This window comes from Emydura macquarii, unplaced genomic scaffold (genome assembly GCF_026122565.2).
Source record: "Emydura macquarii macquarii isolate MOO-44397 ecotype Brisbane River unplaced genomic scaffold, CSIRO-AGI_Emac_v2 contig_2422, whole genome shotgun sequence".
NCBI classification, from domain to species: Eukaryota; Metazoa; Chordata; order Testudines; family Chelidae; genus Emydura; species Emydura macquarii.
Window position 1 is genome coordinate 5,643,826 of NW_027132559.1, and position 23,024 is coordinate 5,666,849.

Sequence of the window (23,024 nt, forward strand, 5' to 3'; positions counted from 1 at the left end):
TTTGGGCAAAAATGGTGGGGCCAGAGGCTAACCTCCCTGAACAGGTGGTTCATAATTCATGAACCGCCCATGTGGGACCCAGCGAGATTGTAGCAAGGTGCGGTGGCCAGCCCAAGGAAAAGCTGCAACCCCCCTGCTGTGCAGATCGAGGCCCTGCAAACCAAATATCCCAGGAGCAGAGGGGCAGGGCCAGGACAGGAAGAGAAGGTATAAAAGGCCAGCCTAGCAGCTCAGTCAGGGGGAAGCTGCTGCTGGAGAAGGATGTGGCTTCCCTGAAGCTGTGGCCTAGTCCTGATCTAGTGCAGACCGACTGGCGCCTCCAAAGGGAAGGGCCACCAGGCCCTAGTAGCTGGGAAGAGCTACCAAAGACAGCTGACTGGGAGAAACCCTCTGAGGTCGGCCCTGACCTAGAGGAGCTGCCCATCGCTAGGGACCCACTCGAGTTGCCTGAGCCTGGTATTCTAAAAACCCACCGGCACATTGTGGTCTGGAGGAACTGCCATCCACTGATGACCCCGAGGAGTTCCTGGACCTGCCACCGGTTGACAATGAGGGACTAGTAGGACTCCCACTAGCCATCTACCCCGAAGAGTCTGAGGAAGACGTCAGGCTACAGGCACCCAGGTTCAAGGTGGGAGGAAGTAGCCCAGGGGCAACCAACTACAGTCAGGCTGAGCTTACACTTGAACCAGTCTCAGCGTGTTGCAGCTGGAACCCCGCTGAGACAGTGACAGAGTCTCTTTGCACTGATAGGGCCCTGGGCTGGGATGCAGTGGAATCGGGTGGGCCTGCATCCCCCTCCCCCTTCCATAGCCACCCCGGGAGTGCTTGGCTCCTCTGAACCTGCCTGCCAGAGGATACCAAGCTTGCCAGCCCCGCCTGCCTGAAGGCCGGGGGCTATAGACTGCTTACCAGCCCTCCCCTTTATGAGGGCTGGGGGCTATAGACCACTTGGCCGTGTCTGCCCCACCTGGGGGCCAGGGCTAAAGACTCATAACCTGCTAGCTTTTTCCCCTTAAAGCAAGATGCTGTGGTCTTCCTTGGCACCTGGGCCTGAGGAACAGCTGCAGCGCCCCTGCTGGGCTGTGTTGCCAGCCTACAGAGATGATAAAGAGGCAAATATCTGCCCCCAGTGAGTCCATGAGACAGGCAATTACCAAAGGCATCAGATGCCAGGCAAACATGTCCAGGTTACCTGCTTCCCAGCTTCAGCGAGAGACCCTGGGGCGGGCTCCTGAGCAAGTCAAGGTTGTTCTGCTCTGCCCCTGACAGACCCACAGAGCTGGCCCAGTCTTCATAGTTCGCTCCAAGAGCTGCCACCACCACCACTGATGACCAGTCCCACCTCAGTCATCACCACCCACGCGCTCCCTGCCTCCCTCCCTCCTGTCCTGCTGCTCGCCCTGCCTCCACCCACCACACACACACACACACTTTTCAGCAATAAAACAATGACTTATGCAGCAATGCTAGAAATGGGACTACATACAAAAAAGGGGATGTCAGTGTCTCCATCTTCTCCATCCTGCTCTTTGTCTGTAGTCTGTTGCCTCACGGAGATGCATTCCAGAGTTGAACCGCTGAAGCATGTCCTGTGTTGGGACAAAACCTTTGCAACAAATACCCTTCCATCTTAACCCATAACGGATATGTAGGATACTGCTCAGAGTCTGTTGACCCATCCTGTTCCGGAGTTTGGACTTGACAATGTTCATGTGCGTAAACATTTGTTCCACCTCAACATTACTCAGAGGCATAGCAAGTAGAGAAAGTGCAAAAAGGGCTAGCTCTTTAAAGCATCGTTCACCCCTGGAGTCTTCGTAGTTGTATACATCCGCCCAGAACTGCTCTGCCTTTTTGTCATCTGCGTTCTTCCATTTTAGGAAGCTGATGGATTGATACTGGGCATCCAAGACCCCCAGATCACCTTTGAAAAGTTTCAGCAGACAGAGGGTATGCAGTTGAGGTTTTTCCTGTCCCTGAGAAATAGCAACTGAGGGACTGCATGCTGTCATTGAGTTCCACAGGTTAATATTGGCTGGAAGTCTCAACTGCACTTGTTTTGCAGCTTCCACAAGGAAGTTTCGGCATCTATCCTTCATTGTATGTTCAACAGCTTTTTCAAGCTTTGCATCTCGTACAGCCATGCTAAAAATTGGGCCAAAATTAACAATGGCCAAGGGCAAGTAGCTGGCTCAGTCATTCAAATCGACCTCCAGGAGTTTAGCATCAGATGCAGGAACCATGCATTCAATCAGCACTCTTGACACAAGGGAACAGAAGAAATACAGGAGGGAGTCCAGCATTTTGAAGGCATTACCTCCAGATTCTTGTTGGAACAGTTTGTTGATTCTTGAGAATTCTTGCAGAATGAGGGTCAAGAACTGTAAATAGAGTTTATTCACAGGATTGCAATGCATCTGATACAGGTTACCTGCCTCGACGCATCCTTCTTATCTTTGCTCAGGCCAAAGTGCAATTTTAACTCATCCCACTGATGCAGAATGCGAACACAGCAATCATAAATTGTGCGCCATCTCGTACCTGATAGTGGCATGAGCTTAATGGTGTGTTATTGTGATTGAGCACTTGAAAGACTTTCCTATATTCACGCTGTCTCTGGGCTCTCTGACAAAACCAGAAATAGGAATGTCTTACTAGAAAGTCTACAGTGGTTGGCAGAGTGGCTACAGCTGTACTGGCATACAGCTGTATTGAGTGACATACACATTTGATGAGAGTGAGGTGCTGGTTCCTTTGGAGGAGATGTGCATGCACAGAATGGTTCTTCCCAACTATGACGCTATAGCATCAGTTCCAATCCCCATACACCGACTGAAATCCAACCCAACGCTCTCAAGAAAATCAATCCGTGCTGTGGCAATTGCTTCAGATGTTTCACCTTCCAAAGTCACTAGTCCCAAAAATGTAGATACAATTTTGTTGAGGGAGGTGCTGGAGTACTGCACAAGTGTGCAAAGCTGCTTTATTGAAGTGACGTCTGTACTTTCATCTATAACTAGTGAATAGTGGGACTTGCCCATGTCTTTTGAGGTCTGAGAGCATGCAGGGAGAACTTACACTTTTGCACATTTTGTTCAATGTACAGTGCCCAGCCCAATATCCTCTTTGTAATAAGCCCTTGCACTTCCATAGCACCTAAGTAGGCCATTCGGCCAGTATGAAACAGGACAGTCCTGGTTTTCTAGGCTTTATCCAGTACTGAGACAAAACTGGATTTGGATTTGTCCTATAGTGGATGAGGGATGCCATTTTGAAGAGCCTGCAAGATTGTTTCCAGCCACTAAGCCCACATCCTGATTGTCATCCAGTCACAGTAGGCAATAGCCTTGAGTGACAGATAATAGCACAGAAGCTGGCCCAGGAGAACACTTGGAGGTTGCCAGAGAAGAAGGCATCTGGGCCAACTGTATCTTTCGAACAGCCAGGTTGAGAAGGAACACTGACCAATGGAAATAAGGAAGGGGCAATGCTTTACTGGACCCTAGCCCAGTGGGTGAAAGGCGGGGCAGAACTCTGGCCCAGAATGGGGAGTACCCCCAGAGTGGGGATACTTTGGGGGTTGTATCTAGTGGCCATGTGGCGCCTGCATAGTGAGCAGCCAGGAGAGCTGTTGGCTGGAGGGAGAGGGAAAGATGGATTAGGAGTATGGAGGTGGGTAAGGGATGTGCTCTTAGAAATAGTGTCACAAGGGGGAAACCATTGTGTATGCACAGTGAGTGTGAGGGCACATCAGCAGGGGTGGGCCCACACTGTTCGTGGAAATACTAGAATGTTTGGTATTCTGGAAACACATGAGTGGCCACCTTCATAGCACCCGTAATCCAAAAATCGACAATGTTTTACCAACATTAATCACCACAACTTTTTAAAGATTCCAAGATATTAAAGAGACAGTGTCAATTTGAAAAAAAAATAGTGAAGCTGCAACAGTGGTACGTTTTTGCCAAGAAACTCTAGTCTAGACAGAGCCTAAGGTTTGGTTTACATTACGGAGTTAGGTTGATATAAGGCATCTTATGTCAACGTAACTGTCAGTGTCTACACTACAGCCTTGCTCCTGCTGATGTAAGTGCCCTATTATACCGACATAATTCCACTTCCACAAGAGGCATAGGGCTTATGTCTGTGTAGTTAGGGTGACAGTGTCTGTTCCTTATATCATTTATTGGCTGTCTCTACTAGAGCTATGAAATTGACACAAAAGTTGGCTCTCTAACTGGGCTGCTGGTCTTCCGCTCCAAGCCAGGCTGCCATCCAGGCTCCTGGCTTAGGGTGCTGCCCAGGTGGTGGCCCCACCTCTCCCCAGCTGGGAGTGGGGAGGTGAGAAGCCCCAGGGGGCGACCCCACAGCTCCCCTGCTGGGAGCTGCACAGCGCTGAGAGCCCTGGCTCTCAGCCCCCCACATTGGCCCTCTTCAGTCAGTGGAAGTGCTCCTGGTAACAGAAGGAGGGTAGTGTAGACATAAGCCACCACAATAATTACTTAGGTGGCTGTAAGTCGACCTAACATAGGCTGATTTAAGATTGTATTGTAGATATGCCCTAAGAGATAGTCCCAGTCCTTAAAGTATTACAGTCTAATTGAAGACAAGATGCAACAAGTAGATGTAGTAAACAAAGAAAAACAAAGGCATGGGGTGGGAAGAATGAGGACAGTGAAAGGAACAAGTGGTTGCATAGACTAGCAAGCTGGATAATTAGCATGATACAAACTACTACTACTAAGGATAGGTAAAATCTTATAGTTTTGCAGCGCATGATAATCAAAACACAGATCATCCAAGTGAAACTTAATTTCTACCCACCAAGCAAGCCATTCACTTAGTTTAAAATTTCTGGTGCCACTGATTGATCTGCTTGTCCAACCGAAGGTGGGGCCTTGTTTTCTATTTCTACATCTCAGTGTTCATTGATTAGCAGAATAAAGGAATAATTTTTCCTCCTGGCTTGATAGTTTGTTTCTTTTGGTCCACTCATCTATTTACAGTCACCCAGTACTGAACTTTCATGTTATAAACAATAGTATCCACTTGCAAGAATCCAATTTGAGATCCAGTTTGTGCTTGGATGAATTATTTTAAAACATTTCCTCCCCTGCCTTATTTTATATGTATTATCTGCCTGTCTATGTATTGATAAGGTGCTCATCACCATACTACTTAAGGTAGGTAATGTGGTGTTGTGTTTGAGTCCTAAATTCCTTTCTAAATTGGTGTTTGAGTGCCTTGTTAATCATGTCAGGATTCTTCCTACTCCCTCATCCCTGTGAGATTGTTTCACACAATGAATTTAAGTGTCCATGGGATTTTGTGTGCTGCAGAAAACAGCCCTTAGAGTCCATCCTGCTTTTTGAACACTTATTTTTATTACCTTTGTAATTAAAAATAGAGCATAAGACATAAGGTTAGACACTGCAGCAACCAAAGTACTATAACAAAGATTCATACATGCTTAATGATGATATGGGGATAACAAATATGCTATTTTCAGCATGCAGCTGTGCCAATAACATTTTCAGGGCTAAATCCTCAGCTGGAATACATTTGCATAACTCTGAAAGACTTTCTGAGGTCAGACCATTAGATAATTACCATTTTTAGTGTGGCAGTCTCCATCCTTTGTGTAGTTCTAGGTTTTAGTTATGTAATAAAGGGATTTTTTTAACAACACCTGATTACTTTTGGGACTAGTGGTTTAAGACTTTTCTGTTTCCATACCTTATTCATCTGTTAACTTAGTATATGCTTCTGTATTCTTCTGTACTATTTCTTCAGATGTGGTTTTCCAAAGATTCAATAGATTTTATTCCTGTTTAATATTGACTTTTTTATATTTGTTGCAATAAGCGTGGGCATAGCTGAATCAATTCCATTTGTTATGCCATTAGTATTACTAACTTTTTACCAGCTGGTCACATTTGTTGTTAAGAGGAACCAGATTGTCTTGGAACGTACATTTGTTGCCCCCTCTTGCAGTAAAGTTAAGACTTCAGGGTGAAATCCTATCCCATAAGGAAAACTAGGGCCAGGATTTCACCCTGAGAATCATGTTCTGTTAGGCATCTTGTTGATATTCTTTTCCCAACCACACTGCCGGAGATCTTGAAAAAATTATTTCTTTGAAGTTTTGGACTTAGTGTTAGACATTTTTGAGAGTGGCAGGAATTTTTGTAATTTTTTACTTTGAGTTTTAAGTGTAAGTTAATACATTTTGTAAAAGTAATGTTTGCTGAGATTTCACATTTTCTTGGATTTTTCACTTAACTCCACCCCATTCCTCCTCTTTTGACACACATGCACTGGGGTTGCTTATCCTGCAATTCTTACCCAAAAGTACTCAAGTTCTGCACCTTGAAATCAGTGCAGGTGTGTGTGAAGTTGCAGGATCAGGCCCTTGGCCAAGTGTACATTAGCTATATCAGCAAACGCTCCTAATCTAGACGCAGTTTAAACTAGCAAAAAAATATTTATTGCCTGTATAGCTTATACCAGTTCAGTAACTGAAACAAGCTACACCAGCAAAAGCACTTTTATGCTATTATAACTGTCTACACTAGCGCTTTTGCAGTTATAAAATGTTGCAAAAAAACCCCACACTGTGATTCTCTCCAGAGGTACCTAAGATTGTGTGGCACCTCTGCCATCAGTGTTGGCAGCCTTGTCTGTGTCCCCTGAAGGTCAGATCTGTCAGGAATCAGGGCTTGTAGCAAAGCCAGTGTAATGAGCACAGCTGGCATATAGTAGACTGTCTGATTGGCTACACCACCCGAGTGGTGGGAAGAGTCAGCAGATCAGCTCTTCAGCCCAGTAGCAGCAGTAGTTTGCCAGCAGCTCAAAGCAGTTGCCCATGGCTGTGATAACTCTGATCCCTGCTTGTTCCCAGCCTTGTTCCAGCTCCACCACTGCCTTAGACCCAGTCCTGGTCCTGCCTTGCCTCACTTCACATAACTTGGCTCTGACATTTGGCTCTGATTCCTGACTTCATTGCTGAGCCTTGGCTCTAGTATCTGTCCTCTAACTCCAGTTCTGACAGTGTTTCCACTTGGAGAAACAAATGAAAATAAAAAGTGGCTCTAGTTGCCTTGGTCCAGGGATGGTAGATTTACTTTCATGATTCCTTTGCCCATCTCTGGGCTTCACCAGCAGGTGTCACCTTCAAAGAGAAACTAGTGAAAGGAGAAGCAGTTGCAGGAGAAATAATCCAGATCACCTCAGTGCTGGAGGATGGTCTCAACCTCTCATTTCACAAGCTCTTATCTTTAGAAGATCAGGTTCAGTAAGCCTATCTATTTCCACTGATTCCTGTTCACCAAAATATCTCCTGAGTACTGGCAAGCAGGTGGCTTTGCTGGACTGTTCTTAAAGCTATCTGCCCCTCATGCACTTCAGAGCAGTTCTGGGCCTGATGGCATCATTGGTCCTCTTACAACTCTTTTGCATTTATAGATGACTTATCTTCAATCTGGAAGTGAAGAGGTGACTTTCTGAAAAATCAGATACTGAGCTAAGTCATAATGTTGAGTAGAAAAACAGTTTCTGTAATCACAAATTGTTGCTGGGCTACAAAAGAGCCTCCCAGATTTTAGAAGTATAGTTGAGAACTATACTCAGACTTCAGTAAGAAGTTCAAGTTAAAATCCACATTGTATGAATGGCAGGGAAAATTGAACTGAGTTTAATTCTTTTTTTCTTTTCTTTTCTTTTCTTTTCTAAAGGTTACTTGGAAAAGTAATCCACTCCAAAAAGTGGCCACTGTAACACAATGAATACTTTATCTACTGTTAAACTAAAAGGTTTCTGTAATGGGGACCACTTGCCATTGGGGGCAGTTTCTTGTGGTCACATCAGAGGATTAGCTCCTTTCAGGTCAGATGCCCTGTTTCTGATGGTTGCTCGCACAGTGTTTCTCCTTGTGTTCCAAGACTCACAGAACTCCCTCTTCATGACTTAGCCCTCTGGCCAGATCACAGTGTTGTCCTCCCCTTCCAGAGTAATTAGAGTGCCATTGGATCAACTGTCTGCAAGCCATTCCAGACAGTCTTCTAGTCCAAGGCCAGGTCCTGTACCTCTTTTCCAGAAGCTGGTAGGGGAATCTGGACTCATCCACTAAAGGTTCTAGCCCAGGGACCCAATGTTCATAAACTATAGTCTGCTTACTCCCAGACCCTGTTGCTATTTTCCTGGACTCCTTCCTATTTCTCTTTTTTGTCTTCTGCCTCTTCCCTTCGTGGCTTACTAGCCCAAACTCCCTTTTCCCAGGGAATAGCTGTAGATTATTCCTCTGACTTCTTGACAGACTACGTAGACCTAAACCAACCTCCCTTCTCCCAGGAAGTGACTGCAGACACCTTTTTCTTTTCCTGTCGTTTTATGGCACAGCAACTTCTGCATGTGAGGCTATGACCACCACCTACCACATTTTTCACATAAGCAAAAAATCTATATCCTCTCACCAAATCCTGTATCCATAACAAAAGCAAAAAAAAAAATGCTTTTTAATGCTACCCCATTTTCCTGGTACTCTCACCAATCTTTTCAGACTATAGTCTTTCACCTTAAGGTGTCTGAGTTCTTCATAAAGAATTTTCCTTTCTGTGTAATTCTCCCTGCATTGCCAAATCAGATGCGCAGTGATTTCTTGGACTTTGCATGTGTCACATACTCGGTCTTTGAGTTTGTTTAGTAAATATAAATGACCATTTTACTGTGACCTGTTCACACTCTAACTATAGTGGTTTTGCTTCTTGTATCATTGCTATTAAATATACCATTATCCTTAAGTTTAGGACATACATCATAGAACCTTTGTCTTTTTTCCTCTTTGGTCCATTGTTCTTTCCATTCCTTTTTAAGTTCTCTCTTAACCAAAATTTTGAAATCCTGTTTACTCAGAGGGATCATAATATCAACCTCCTCATTTTTAAGGCATTTTTTGCTGCTTTATCTGCCATTTCATTGCCTGGTATCCTGATGTGCCAGAATCCATCCTATTACTATGTAAATACCTAATTGTAGTATCTCTGTCATTAACAATATTTTGAGTAAGTCATTTCTACGTTCCACGGCTCCCTTTCTAATTGCCATATACCCGATAAAAAGTCAGATAGGATAGCCATAATAGTTGAGCATACATCCCTCGTCTAAGTCAGTGCCAACAGTATGCCCATCGATTCGGCTATGAGAATGGCCACACTATTGTATAGTCTCAGATCTCTTAATACCACATTCAGGGATACAAGAGGTTGTTCACACTCTACCCGTGCTGTCACCTGTAGACCATCAGTATAGATTTGGCAATGCTGACCCCATTTGCCAGGTATAAACTCATAAATCTTAGTCATCATATTTGATGGTACTGGCTTCTCTTTGTTTTATTGTATAATTCCAAATCCACAACTGGAGAGACAATGTCCAGCTATAGTTTGATTTCCCAAGACTAAATATTTAAATTTCTTCCAGTCCTTCCTTTTGACCCAAGTCTTTTACCCACTTTTTGACCCTGTTAGCATTAGGGAGTTTGTGATGCCCAATTACTTCTTGTCTATTTAATTCCCAGCAATCGTCGGATAGTCAGTTAGTACTCTTATCTTCATTGTTTCCATTAACCTTAGCCCAAAAGGTTAAATCTAACAATTTCATCCTTAAATGTATAGGCATTTCTCCAGTTGCTACTTGTGACACACACAGCAGAGTTGTAATACTCACCCACATGCAATTCACAGAGCTTGGGCTTAGGTTGGCTCTAATTTTTTAAGTGTTGATTTAGAAGCTGAATTAAAGGCTTGTCATTCATCATCTGGTTTTATTAGTGCCCTATACAGTGTCAGCAATGTGTTCTTATCTGCACCTCAGTTGTTCCCACCAATACATTTAAGCAGATTCATCTTATCTATACGATCCTTCCAAGTTTGTTATTGAACATGTCTCCTAAAAAAGTACAATTTTGAATTACCTGTATTTTTTCTGTATAGAGAGATAAGTTCCATTCTTCCTGAATCTTCCTTTTTGTGAAGATCATCCAACCCCTTTGTTTTAACAAGTGAGAACTTAAATTGCCAAGTATCTCCCCATTCTGAAATCCCAAGTGCCTCACGAGTTCTCTCCACAGTTATCTTAAGTCTTTGGTTCAGATACCACAGTCCTATGCAAATAAAGTAATACCTATTCCTGTCCCTATACTGTCTGGGAGATCATTAAATCATAATGTTAAATAGGGTTGGGCTGATAACACTCACCTGTGGAGTGCCATTAGAAGTTTATAAATACTCAACAAAGCCACTCCCACCCAGACTTGTATGCTTCTATCACTTAAGAAGTCTCATCCAACAAAGCATTCTTCCACTTATTCCAATTGCAGTAGTTTATACAGCAAGCTTTTCCTCCGTAGCATGTTATATATATTTTTTCAATGTCCAAATGATAGCTATCAAACTCTGTTCATGGTTTTTTGTATTTGTTTCTACTCTTACAATATGATCAAGTGTGCATCTTCATTTCCTGAAACCACTTTGTACGCAGTTTATAATTTAATTTTTCCCACGTATATAGGTAGGCTGGCTGCTTCTACAACTCCCTTTATTATATTATGAATTTCCTGTAGATTCTCTCTTATCCAATTGGTACTTAAATACTCAGCATGCTTACTCTTCAGGAATCCCCAATTTGCTTTTCTAAGGCTCCAGGTAGGAATTACTTCAGTGTTGTCACCATTACTTTGACCTTGTAATTAGCGTAGGGAAATGATCACTCCCCATTCCATCTTGTTTATAGATTTCCCAGCTGCACCTACTTCTTGCAATTCCCAGATATAAACATGAAAAAGTTCCATACACCAAATTAAACCTAGTAGGTGCTCTAGTATTGACTATAAACTTAGATAGCTGGCAAATTACTTTTATTTTTCCTAAAAATGTAGTTTTAAGAAGTTTCTCAGACTTTATGTACATTCTAATAAACTTCCACCCTGCATTCTTACTGCACCTAATCCATTCTACTGTTTTAAAGGATTGATTAACATCTCTCTACATCTTCAGCAAGTGATTTGATAATTGTAGATGTTGATCCTTTTCCTTATTCTTTTTATCATATTCATCTGCTCCCTCTTCTTCAGATACAGATATTTCCATTCTTTTTTTTCTTCCTAATCTGAAGCCATTCCTCATCCCTTGCTTCTTCTCCCCCCTCATTTCCCCCATATAATTTCCAGCCTCTCTCTCAGCATGTATTTCTAGCACTCATCAGCCAGCCCAAGCTGCCCCTGAATTCATAGCCCAGGACACTTCTTTTCTCAGGTTTATCCCTTTATATAGGCCCAACTTGCTACTTCCCAGCTGAACATCATCTTCCATTAAGCTTTCATTGAGCCCTGGCTCTCCTACAGGGCTGTATATAAGGTAAATTGACCCAATTAAGCATGGACACCCCATCAGTTTCCTTATTCCACATTACTATATACAAAAAGCTCTTGACCTCTAGGTGGCACTATATTACAAATTGATGTTTTCCCTTTAATATATTTTTAACATATATAAATGCAGCATTTTAAGGTGGACTTACGGTTTAAAATATAAGCTAATTAGTCTAAATATTTCATATGCAGCCATTAGGAATTAATTGGGCAATCATATAGTAACAGGTTTGTGATTTTATACATATATATAAAATCACAAACCTGTTACAATTGTGGAATTAGTTCTTTTGAAGTGATATGGAGCACATTGACTTCCTAGAAAGAATATGGAATGGTGCTTCAGAACCTTTGTTTGTTTACACACTGTAAATAAAATAACAATGGAACAGGAAGTCTGGAATATTAATGCTGCAACATCCTGAATAAACTTTTCATGGTGGTAGTTCTTGAAAAATGGTAACTGTCTTTCTTCCCAATCTTTGTACCTTGCTCCTTGGCAAAGTGATCCGAGATGCAGAAAATTGAAAATGTGTACATATATTGTATTAAATCTACAGCCTTGAGTAGACATTGGTTCTTGAGAATTTTTCCTCTCGATGCTTTTCAGTAAACTTACCTGTTTCATTCTGTGGGGGAAATAAACACTGAACATTTTATACCATGGTGCATTTGAAACTCTAGTAAAGCTGGTGTTCAGTGAAAAAATGAAATTAACAACTCTCCTAGCATAAATACTACATAAATGAAAACAAAGAGAATTTACAGAATATGATTATTTATTTATTTGTCATAGAGCTCATGATGATTTACACATTTTCCCAGACATTCAGTAAAGAATGAATCCTGCCCTGAGGAGCTCTTGAAGTGTTTTCTCCAAAGATAAAAACAAACTTGTCCATCTCCTACTCCTTCCACCCACTCAGTGTTCACCCTTTACCCTGTTATACTAGAACATTTGTAAGCTTTTTACTGATAGGGCAGTAAACTAAAAGAGGCTACTGTATTTGCATTGCTACCTAGCTTTTTACCAGATTTATCCCAGTCAAAAAATGTGTCTTAATAAGGCTTCTCAAAACAGATTTTGTGCCTCCATTTGGAAAAGGAAAACCTTTTTCATTCCAAGCACTTTTTTTTAAAGTTTTTAAAGATGTTTCAGTAATTTTGAAGCATTTTTTCCCATGCCAAGCCTAACATAAACATGGATACATTTTGTAACAGTCATGCACTTTGCCAGAAGGCATTCAAATATTCCAATGAAATTTTGTTGTTGTTGTTGAGATAAAAGAAGCTTTGTTTATTTACTATTTTACTAACAGACTGATTCTCTGTAAAATTCAGTGCCTGGTGTTTTTATAATACACATTTGCAGATCACATGAGTGACATCCATATATTTTGTTACGTATGTGAAAACCAACAGGGAATCCATAGTTATTCTGTATGCCAGATCATAAGGTCCTTACTCCAGCTGGCTTCAGGACTTAGCATGTTGTGCTTTGTGATTACATATGTTGTTTTTCTTTTTGACCTAGGTTGTATCATACTCTGTTTCCTAATATAATTAAATCAATTTTTTGTAGTTCTTGATCAGTCCAGGGTGGAAGGCTTTAGTAATAAAGTGTGTTTTTTTCCGCCAAGAGTAGGGCAAAGTTAAAATATGTATATATACATATATCTTCAGTTTATTCACCAAGTTGCTAATACATTGAATTCTATTTGTTTTTCTCTGGAAATCTGATCAGCTTCTCAATAGAGGAAAAGAGGAACATACCAGATTGTATTTGTATTCTAACCAGTCCAGTGTCCTACCCTTGGTTAATGTATGTGGCTTCAGAGGAACAAGAGTTGTCACCAGATTTTGATGCAGTCATCAAATGCAATGTCAAAATATTTTACCTTGTAGTTCTTTGTGGCTGCATATGGCACAATATCTTCCCTTTTCACTCCCTTTTTTTAGTTTCTAGGAGGATCCCGGCACTTGAAGTCCATTTATTCAGCTCTCCTCTTGCTAACTCATATTTTTCAGCCAAAATGGGAACTAGAATCTATATTCAGCACATTCTTCTTATTCTCTAAGAGCAGACTCACTAAGATGTGGACTAAACCGAATCCCCATGCAGTTTCCTGAAGAATATATATAGCTCTAGAGTAAAAGGTTTAGGATTCCTGACTGTTGCAGTGTTTTAGGACCCTCTGTACAGGGGCGGGGCATTCTGCTGACTCACCCTGGCATCCAGACCAGCTGCATTGTCATCAGATACAAATAATCATAGAAATCAAAGATGTAGAGGTGGAAATGACTCAGACTTTAAGGTCAGAAGGGACCATCATCATCATCTATCTGACCTCCTGCACGCTGCAGGCCACAATTCCACCATTCCAGTTGGCGAATAACCTCTGTCTGAGTTACTGAAGTTGTCAGATCTTGATATAAAGACTTCAAGTTACAGAGAATCCACCATTTGCTCTAGTTCAGACCAGCAAGAGACGTGTACTCCATGCTGGAGAGGAAGGTGAAAAACCCACAGGGTCTCTGCCAATCTGACCTGGGGAAAAATTCCTTCCCAACCCCAAATAAGGCAATCAGTTAGACCCTGAATATGTGGGCAAGAGTCATCAGCTAGATACCTGGGAAAGAATTCTCTGTAGTAACTCAGAGTCTCCCCCTCTAGTGACCATTTTCTGCCTTCGGAGATATTGCTTGGAAATAATACAGTGCTATGATCCAGCTAGGATATAAGATGGTTTTATTGGGTTCAGAGAATTCAGCAGCGTGAAGTGTTTTTGCCTTGTCCAGCTGGTGTCCTACACTCTTCAATGCAATTCAAAACACAAAGCTGCTTCCAGACAGCATTGCTTTGTTATTCACTCGACTTTACAAGCCTTGTCACAGTTAATTGGATTTGTGACGTGTTCAGATGTTTATTTCTTGACTCCTCTGTCCTTTCCGTTGCACAACACACATGCACGTAGAAACTACAGTAGATAAAATGTCACATATGAATTAACAGAGGACCTAAAAATATGCAGTCATGCATGGATATACAGTGAAAACTTTAAAATGTTCAGGGAGCTGCATGCTTAAAATATTTAATTCTAATACATATAAATATATTTTTACTTAGCTTCTGTTTTGTTCATATTCATAGATGTGACATAGTCCTTTTATTTAATCACATCTGTGGTTATCCAGGCACTCAAATATTGATGCTCTATGGACATCATCACCCTCCTGCCTGTCACTTTGGCCTGTAACCTGGGCATCATCAACTCAGACTTCTCTCTAGGTGCTCAAATTCAGGCTATGTCTAAGTCTTGCTGATTCTTTCTGTGTGCCATCTTTGAGATAGGGCCTTGCTTATCCATCCACAAAACTAAAATCCTCATCCAAGCTTTCATCATCTTGCATGTAAATTACTACAACTTTCTCCTCCTTGGCCTTGAAAAATGCAATTCTGCCCCCCTCATATCCATTTCAGAATACTGCTGCAATGATCATTTTCCTACCCTGTTGCTTTGACCATTACCCCCTCTCTTTGCATTCCTCCACTGGCTCCCCCATCTCTACTCTATCAAACATAAGCTTCTTTGTATTCACTTTCAAGGCCTTTCATGGTCAATCCTTACCCTACCTATCATCTCTCATTGGCTTTTGAGCTGTGGATGCCCGCCTCTGATCATCCATTTGTTAAATTTTAAAATGAGCACCTTCATGCTTTCTCTCATGCTGTTGCACACTCTTGAGGAGCACCCCATAAACATCTGCAAAGCTACCTCATTATGCACCTTCAAATCCCTCATCAAAACTCTCCTTTACTGTGCTGCCTATAAAAAACAGTTAGGCTGATAGTGTGCTGAGACTACTGCCTATCGTAGTGACCAGCGTTGTCTCATTGTTTACTTGTGCTCCCTCTTCTTTCTATAGCCACCTGCTGTCTCTTGTCTTATACTTATATTGTAGGATCCTTGGGCAGAGGCTGTCTTTTTTGTTCTATGTTTGTACAGCACTTAGCACAATGGGGTCCTTGTCCATGACAGTACTATTGTAATACAAATAATAACCTATATAATAAGATTCCAGAATCACCACTCTGTTTCGTTCTGAAACCTAGAATTTCTGAGGAGTCACTGTGAAGTGATGGAAACAGTACAAGCATGGCTGAGGACTTTCTCTGTTTAGAAAATCACCGGGTTCAATCATTATTGGGGTTGGTCTTGTCATCCAATTTTTATATTCTCAGTCATTTTTGACCTTTTAACACAAGATTTTATGAATTACACCCATGCAACAGCACAGGCTTTCAGCTACTAGTAATGAATAATAATAATAAATGTCTAGGTAGATATTATTGCAAGTGTATGCTATTTTGGAAAAGAAAACAATAAAGCACAATAAAATCTGAACTTGCTTTTTGGTAAAAATCTATACAGAGTATTTGACAAACATCTGATGTTAACTAAGGCCACTGCCTACAACCATCACTTCATTATATGTTCCATGTAATGATTTTCATTTACAGTTTATAAGCCCGGATGTAGACTCTGAGCTACATACTGAAAAATAGCTAAAAATGTTACACTTTGAATTGTGTATTACTTTTTACTAGTAAGATACTTTGATGCCAAGATTTATAAATAAGCAGAAAAACAAGGAGATTGCTGATGCTGCAAAAGTGACCATATGAAGCCTTTTAAAGCAAAAAGTGACAAAGGAGGGGAAATGCACTGACATCTACATACTGCAGGAAATCAATAGCAGATGTGCTAGACAGCAGGCCTTCAGAAGTATATGGTGTTAACAATACCTGTGTATTTGGTTACAAAATGTTTCAGACAGACTGGAAATGCATGGATATCCCATAAGAACGTGGTACATACATAAAAGCCTAGTGACACAACCAACATGGCAGTCATAATGGATGTAGCAAGATACTGCAGATTCTATATTGTGTTTTAGAAAATACCGAGTCATGTTTGTTACCAGCACCCCATCCATTCATGTATTTGGGTTTAATCAATATAAACAAAGGGCTGTCCAGACCCATTTATGTGTTTCTAACAATGTGTGTTACCATCCCTTCATAAGTTAGGATTTACATAATGCAATGTAGTACCAGTATTATTAAAATATCAAAGCGAGAGTGGGGCCCCAATTCAGAAAAGAGTTTAAGCACATAAGGAACTTTATATTTATACTAAATCACACTGAAGTCAGTAGCTATGCAATGGAGCCATTCTATATTTTACGCCAATGGAGGATCTGGTCATTTGTGATAACAATATACTGCAGTGAGAGCTGATATTAAATATTTGTTCAGAAGTGTGGTGAGATGACCATTTTTAGTGCATGAATTTTGAGGTGTGTAGCTTACTAGGTGTGAATTAGCAAGATTCTGCTATGTTATTAAACTGTACAAAGATAATAAGGAAATCAAAGCACAGTTAATTGATGATTAACTGTAATCACTCAGGTAAAAGACTATGGGCCTGATTCATCATTACATTATTCCAATTTTACATCAGCATAACTCCACTGATTTCAATGGCTGTAAAACCAGAGTTTTTACAACCCAACTATGAGTTAAGACCAAGCTTTGCTTCACTGTTTATCGGACATGCTAAGTATGTAACATGGTGAAAATAGGAAACAAGATACTAGGGTGTATTAGAAGGAGATAGAGAATATTACTGAAAACAGTATAATGCCCTTGTCTTAAATATAGGAAGAATCCCGGTTCCAAAGTACAGCTGTTTTGCACCAGTCCACCATCAACAAAATGACTGTAATGTTAGTAGATCTGGCTGTCTGGTGATTCCCCAGCATGGGGGAAATGTAGGTCTGCTAGAGTGGCTCCTATGCCACCCTCACTTCCAGCTCCTGGCGTAAGGTGTATACATTTGAAAAGTGAGCATGGCCAGAGCATTTCTTTGCCTTGATGATCCCCAGTTGTACCTCAAGACTGGCGTGGCATCTGGCTCCCCCAGGACCAGATTATAATGGGAGGAGACATACAGGTAGCTTAACGCCACCTTTATTGCCGCACCCCCCCCCCCCCCCACCCCCCCCCCCCCAAGCTGCACTATACACAGAAGAGCCAGATGCAAGGACCGGACCCGCTGTGTTTAATTCCTTTCAGTCCTTCTCAAAAAGGTTATGAAAGGAAAGGAAAAGATCCAGAGAGGGGCAATGAACAGGATGAGGGACATGGAAAGATTCCCATAGGAGAAAGATTTGAAAGGATTTAAACAGTTTAGTTTAGAGGGAACAGAAATAAAGAGTTGTTGTGGTAAAGGTATACAAAATCATGAATACTACAGAGAAGGTAAATCAAGCCACACTTATTTACCCCTTCAGACATGACAAGAACAAGAGGATATCCAATGAAATTAATAAGCAGCACATTTAAAAAGTGGTACATTGAAATATTTTGCTACTCAGCAAATACTAAACTATGCATTTCTGTAACAAGGCACTGTGGCCTTCCTCGAAGCCTAGGCCTGAGGAAGGGTCGCGATGCCACTACTGGACAGAACCAGGCTCTACAGGTCAAGCCACCCAGAAGCAGAGAGGCGGAGCCAGGGCCAGGGAGGGAAGTATAAAAGGCCAGCCCAATAGCTCAGTCAGAGGGAAGCTACTGCCTGAGGTAGATGTGTTTTCTCAGAGGCTGTGGTTTAGGCCTGACCATGACCCTGTTTGGAGCAACCGCCCCACTGACTGGGGCCTCCAAAGCCTGCCTGGATTGCTGGGCCCAAGTGACCGGAGAGGACCCTAGTAGCTGGGAGCAGCTACCTGAGCCCTCTGGATGGGAGAAACCTCCTGAGGCCGGCCCTGACCTGGAGGAACTGCCTGACATAGGGAACCCACAGAGGTGGACTGAACCTCGTGGACCAGAGGAAGCCCTGGGACCTGGAGGAGCTGCCCTCCGCTGATAACCCCGAGGAGTTTCTGGACCTGCCACCGGTTGATGGTGAGAGACTTGCAGGATGCCCGCTTGCTGACTACAGTGACCTGGAGAGAGATGAGTAGATGCAGATATCCCCCCCCCTAACCATCCTGGGAGTGCTTGGCTTCCTCTGCACTGCTGGTCAGAGGACACTGAGCTTTGTGAGCCCCACCTGACTGGAAGACCAGAGGCTATAGACCACTGTTCCTGCCCTGCCTGCTTGAGGGCTGGGGGCTATTGTCTATTTTGCCAGCCCTGCCCAGCTTGAGGGCCGGGGGCTATAGACTGTGTGTACTTGACAGCCCCTCTTGAGAGCCTCCTAGCTTTATAGTGCTATCCCAGTCCTCCCCCCACTCTTACTTAATCCTGGCCCTCCCTCTCACAGGTACTGCCTAGTTGGCCTGTCAGGCCCTCTTTCCAAAGTAGATAAGTGCAGGAATAGGCATTATATTATTTGTTGATGACTGTGTAATTTGCTGATGGATTGTGCCATATGAAAGTGCCACCAAAAGAATCAATAATGCACTTCAGGGGAGTATAAAATGGGAAATAGGTGGGACTTGAAGTTCTCTATTGACAAAACTAAGGGAATGATCTGCACAATACAGAAGATTCAAAAAGAGGTAAAGTTTTATATATGCACTGTATATATAAAACCAGCAGAAAAGTACAATGATAAAATACAGATTTGTAGGTGTAATATTTGTTGATAAGCTCAGCTGGAGGGACCATACTGAAGTGCAAAGGAAGAATCAACCTACTTAAAAGTATATCCAGAATCCCCTGGGGAGCAGATAAGAAAATGGCGATGATGCTAAATAGAGTGCTAAGCAGACCTATTATTGCCTGTGGCTGCCAGGCCCACCAGTCTGCATCGAGAACAAATCTGAGAAAACTAGACTATATCCAAACACAGGCATTGTGTATAGCATGTGGTGCCTTCATTACTACACCTCTGCTTGTAATGCAGATAGCAGCCAGAGAGATGCTTATCACTCCTAGAATGAAGCTCCTAGACTTAACCTTTTGGGCCAAAATTCTAGGTCATAGTGAAGATAACACTGAGGCCTGGTGTACACTACAGATATAGGCTGATGCAAGGCAGCTTATGTTGACCTAACTATGTTAAAATTTCGCTCCCGCTGATGTAACTGCTCTGCTATGCTGACCTAATAATTCCACCTCCATGAGAGGTGTAGAGTCAATGTCAATGTAATTAGGTTTATGCAGTGTTAGTGTAGACACTGTGTTGGTTACTTCGACTGTTACTGGCTTTCAGGAGCCATCCCACCATGCCCCACACTGATAGTACAGTCGGTACAAGTGCTCCTGGTGAGGATATGCAGCTCCGACACAAGAAGCACAGTGTGGACACACAAAAGCAATTTAATTACTGCAGTGGCTGGATGCTAACATAACTTAGGTCAACATAATTTTGTAGTGTAGACATGTCCTAAGCTAATAAGGTAAAGAAGTGGATAGAAGATCTCAATGAAAAGGAAGGCTTAAAATAGGTCAAACTCTATAGCTATGAGAAAAATCACTGGAAAAGCACTACCCCTCCTGCAATAGACATGGAATTATATAATACAATAAACAAAAGGAGAAGAATAATAAATATACAAGATATAGCAAGTTAATATATCTGTGATAGATAAGTAAGGACACTACAATCAAATGTATACTGATGGCACCAAAGAGGAACAAATGGGTAGAGTGGGAACTGCTTTGTGTGTGCCTGCATTTGGACTCAAGAAAGCCATAAGGCTAACTTTATCTCTGTCTTTATGGCTGAGCTAACAGGGATATTGCTGGCACTAATTTGAGCCTCAGATGTGCAGCCAGCTGCTGTGGCCAACTTGTCTGATTCCTAATCAGGGTTGCAGACACTATGAAATGGCAAATCTTACAGCAGAAATTATGTACTTAATGAAATATTACTGCTAACAACTGAATTGGAGCAATTGGATGTGACCATGATAATAGCATGGATCCTGGAACATGTAGGGATAGTTGGCAATGAACTGGCAGATAAAGAGAGAAAGTGCTATTAATCATGAACAAGTTGACCTAGAGATCCCCATAAGCAAATTGGAATTTAAACACTTAATCAAAAATGAGCTAAGGAAGGAATGGCAAGACTGTAGGTACATGAAATGAAGGAGAAAATATTCCATGAAATATGCCCAATGGTTGAAAATGTTGATATAATCCAAGGCCCTGAGAGGAAGAGTGAAGTGGCTGTATTCAGAATTTTAAGAGGTCACGGCTATCTGTTGCTAATAAACAAACATAAGGATAGACTATGCAAAACATGTAAGGTCCAGAAATGATAGATCTCTGATAGAACTGTAAAGACTGTACCGATGAAAGGAGATATTTATATGAAAACTCAGAAGCCTTAGAGCAACAATTTTCTTTGCAACACCTAGCCAGAATACAAGGAAAATGGGGCCCAGTTAAAAAGCTATTCTATAATTCTTTAAGAATACAGATGAAGAAAGATGACTGATTTTTGTCATAACTTATCTATGAGATTCAGTGAATGGCCTTCATAGACTCAGAAAGTGAGTCTGCTGCATCATAAAACCCAAGAAGAAGGGAGCTGGAGGGCTATCAGTAGGGGATTATGGCTGGGCAAGCAGTTTTGGAGTGAGGATGGGCAGAATGTCTGAAGAGTTGGGGAGACACTGGCTGAAGGAGGCTGCTGGTCCCCACGACTAGGAGGGAGGACAAATAGAAATGGAAGATTTAATTAATGATACTGAAGCTAGTTTAGAAAATGTAGAAGGGGATGGCAGGGAGGAAGATTGGTTACAGGTTAGGAAAAAGAAAAGTGTGTATCTCCCTGATCTAGAAGAAGGAGCAACAAGTAGGAGGACAGGAATAAGCAGTGGGGAAAACTCTGCAATTGTGAAATCACTGGTAAAGGGTTTGAAGATAGGAGATATTAACCCCCTGAGAGTAACAGAGAAGATGGGGGGGGGGGGGAGAAATGGCACTGGTGATATAATAAGATCTAGGAAACGACAAGATAGTGATTTATTACTAGAATATAAAAAACAAAGAACAAGTGGGGCAACTACTTAACCTTAAGTTTTTAGGAAAACTGAAAGTAAGTTGCAGGTGTCCAAATTTCTGATGGAAAAAAGAGAGGTAGTGTCACATTCTAGGATGTAATCCGGACTAGTGAGGGCTTGTTTAGTGCCTGCCCTGTAACCCTGGGTGTCTTTCATGCTCTGCTGCTGTGTCTTGCTGCCTGGACACTAACAGTCAGCAGACAAGCATGCATTGAGTGTCTCTCTATCGAGCAGCTCTGGATCAGCAACTCTGACTCCAGGAGCCTGCTTGATACACCCGAGGCACATTCTGGTATCTATCAGCCTTGGTTGCTACTAGCCAAGTGATCCCAATACACTGCCAGGTCCAAATTTCTCAAAACCATGTGCTCTGCTAGGTCCAGCCATTTCTGGACCATTCAGAGGAATAATAAGGTTTGTTTGCTCCTTTGAAGAATCAGTACCCAGCAGCTTACCATATTAAATGGAGTTAACACCCACTTCAATTCAAACAGAGCACTGGGATGGTTTAGATTAAAAATAAAACAAGTCTAGTAACAAAAAGAGAGAGGATTTTAAGTGAATTCAAGTATAAGGGATGAAGTTTGAAATGGTTACAAACAAATGTGAAAAATGTTGTCTAGTGACTAAGACTTAACAAAACTATAGTCTTGGTTAAAGGTAAGATTCTTCCCACACTTCCTTCCAGCAAGATGCCTGACCACTCCTTTTGTCAGGACCACCCACAAAGCCCAACATGCTCAGTTCCTTGGTCGTCTTCGGTGAAAGATAACTTGGGGTTGTTTTGCCCGTCTTTTATAGTCCAGTGAACCTTTAACCTTTAGAAGAAACCATTTCAAACTCCAAAACAGAGTTAATTCAAGCTCTGAGGAAGGAGACCTGGAGTCTGGTGGTGAAAGAAGCTCCATGGTTGTTTCTTCCCTCCCTTGTGTTTGCTGTAATGCAGATTGATCTGTTCCTGCCCCCTCCGATGCAAATGAATGGCCATTGGACATGTGACAGCCAGTTGACTCTAATGACACCTGGCCAGAGGTGTTGGCTTGTCCTTTGTCTGGGGGAAACCTGTTTATTCACTCTCCAGCCTTGTCTGATAAGCACATTTTAGTTCCACAGTGCCTTCATATCTGTATGGTCCATTGGGTGTTTACCGTACATACTCCAAACAAGAACATTAATGATCAGTGTTGTTATTCTTCCAATGATACCTCACATGACACATATCAGATACAATTTATGATATAAATTAATTGGGGTATGCTGAACTGGTCAGACCAGCGGAAACTCCCTACCAGATATCAGTGAGCCCCTTTCCCTCTTGCATTTGGATGTATTCAGGTAACAGGTAGTTTATGGTGTTTGGATTGAATTGACTGAAGATGAAATAAAATAAGATATAGGTAATGATAAAGTGATTTATGCTAAGCGGTTAATCATCAGGACAGGAGTGAAAGCAAGCTCTCAACAGCTGCACTCCTCCATTTAAAGATGGGTCTCTGCCAGGAAGAGTGACAATAGGGTACCAGATTTTCTGAATTAAGCTATATATCTCCTCTCCTGTCCCCTTTTGAGA